The 2,470-nt window shown below is 43.9% G+C and overlaps 1 protein-coding gene across 2 annotated transcripts in view; it reads right to left on the reverse strand.

The window, feature by feature from the left end:
• Positions 1-640: 640 nt before the first annotated feature.
• The window catches only part of scamp1 (secretory carrier membrane protein 1), a 17,439-nt gene continuing 15,609 nt past the window's right edge, over positions 641-2,470 (reverse strand). For both annotated transcript variants that reach the window (XM_027029996.2, XM_027029995.2), the window contains one exon: positions 641-2,470. This exon is cut by the window's right edge and continues 234 nt beyond it. The gene's annotated coding sequence lies outside the window, so the exon portion shown is untranslated.

Raw genomic sequence — 2,470 nt, forward strand, 5'->3', positions numbered from 1 at the left:
CCCGAACACCCTCTCGCCCCACCGCCGCGCCAAATCACCCCAGACTCGCTGCTAATAGCTGAACTTTTCGTTTTTATTTTTATTCCTGTGTTAATACAATAAATATACAAAACTCAAACTACTCAACATGCGACTGCAGGGGAGACAAGAGTGCATTTGTACAGTACAGTGAAATTCAGGACAACAGGCAACCACTCGTAAGTTTTACAAAATATACAAATATCCTTCGGGTTCGCTCGCGCTAAGCTGGGACACCTCGCTCGTGCAGGTCGACTCTCCGGTTCCTCCTCAGTGTTCCAACTACGTCACTAGTGTCAGCGAGTCAACAACGCGCGCGCACACTCACACGTCATATCTATGGACAATCCAATTATCGGAGTTGATTTTCTTTTTCTTCCTACTTTTATGAAAGCATTTCAAAACATTTTACATACATACATTTATATTTATATATATATATATATATATATATATATATATATATATATATATATATATATATATATATATATATTTTTTTATATCTATATATATATATTTATATCTATATCTATCTATATATATATATATATATATATATATATATATATCTATATCTATCTATATATATATATATATATATATATATGGAACATTCAGGTGGCATTTGTTGAAATTTATTTATAAAAGGAAGAACAGCTTGCTGTAACTTTCTCTCAGACACATCTATATCTCTCCAACACACACACACACATCCATACACACACACACACACATCCATACACACACACACACACACACACACATCCATACACACACACAAACACACAGATCAAAAGAGGAGGACAGTTCAAGACATTGTTGGTCTGAGAAACCTGGAGCACACACTAGTGAATTTAGATTTCAAAATTAAGCGATGAACTGAAGACGTCACAGGAGTCTGAGTCCTCAATTAGCCATGCAGTTCACCTTAGGTTAAGACTCAATACTGAAAACAGGTGACTTTAGCCATCCTTCCCACCCCACACACACACACACGCACGCAGGTACGCGCACACACACACACGCACACGCCAAACAGTTAAAGGACTGAGACATTTAAAGCAGTCTTGATAGTTACATCCCATAATTGTGAGACCTGACTGTTTCTAGGTGACAGTCACCAAGGCTACAAGGTTCACCATTCCATTAATTTAAAAAGAAAACAAAAACCAAAACAAAGATGATGTAAAACCGCAAGGGGTATCTGAATCCACCTTTAAGAGCTAAAGCGTGAGCAGCGATCACATCAGGCCAGCATGGCTTCACAAGAACAACAGACACCGCTCAACTCATTATTCCACCAATCAGAAACAGGAGTGGTATACCCCAGTGATGTTAAATAGATAAACACGCTTAAAATTTAACACCCTTTCTCTCCCTCAACACACATATGCATACACACACCCACATACGCACCACAATGTGTGCTAGCGTGTTGGTAAACCAATTTCTCTGGATACATGTTCTGGAACGTGCCATAATAGAATGGGAGGGGGGTTGTGTTTGGGTAGACGGATGAGGAGCAGGGTTTCTAACTGCAGCTTCTCTCCCAGTGCCCCGTGTCCTGCCAATCGTCCTGCAGCCCAGAGCCCCGGTGACCTTAGCAAGCTTCTCATGCGAGATTTCACAAACAGCAGAGTCCTGAGAGTCACATGTCTGGAGGGAGGAGAAAACGCCCCCCCCCCCCCCCCCTCCAAAACACCACCAAAAAAAATAAAATAAAATAAACACAAACAAAACAAAAACGAAACCCAAACCACAGCATCAGTAGAAAAGGCTGGAGACACTCAGGAACTTTCGCATGTTTGAAATCAGTTGAAATCAGCCAATACTCTTACAGGTAAGCAGGGAAGACTGTGTATGTACAGGCGTCGGGGAGGGGCGGGGCTTCCTGTAGGCCTGTGACAGGACTGACGCGGTCCTTCACAAAAAGCAGAAAAGAGGGGGACAGACGGATCAGGAGACGCCGAGCGACCAATGACCCGCTGAACCACCTGTCGGGACACGGTGGTGGACATTCCTCTGAGCCAATCAGAGCGCTGCAGGAACAACAGTGCTAGTGAGTGACGGATCGGGAGTGGGAGTGAGTGCATCTGTCAGCGAGGTTGGTGTGGAACTTGCTTTTGACCTGGGGTCTGTACACAGCAGGAGGTGACCGCGCCTGGCAACAAATTTCTCTCTTTTTAAATCTTTCTTTTTTTTAAGGCGTCACAGACGTCCCATCCCGCTGCATTACCGACTCTGGTGTTCACACACACAAAAACACTGCTTATGCACGCACACACCCCGCACGCACACACCGAGAGTAATGTGTCAGGTGAGCACACCTGCCGAATGACAGGAGGAGAGGGGCGGAGTCTCAGTCAACCACTGAAGTGCATTAAGTCAATGAAGAGGGTGGGGCTTAGAATCCTCCACATCACAGACAGGCAAGGCTGACGGATATCTG

Source organism: Electrophorus electricus, chromosome 22 (assembly GCF_013358815.1).
Source record: "Electrophorus electricus isolate fEleEle1 chromosome 22, fEleEle1.pri, whole genome shotgun sequence".
NCBI lineage: Eukaryota > Metazoa > Chordata > Actinopteri > Gymnotiformes > Gymnotidae > Electrophorus > Electrophorus electricus.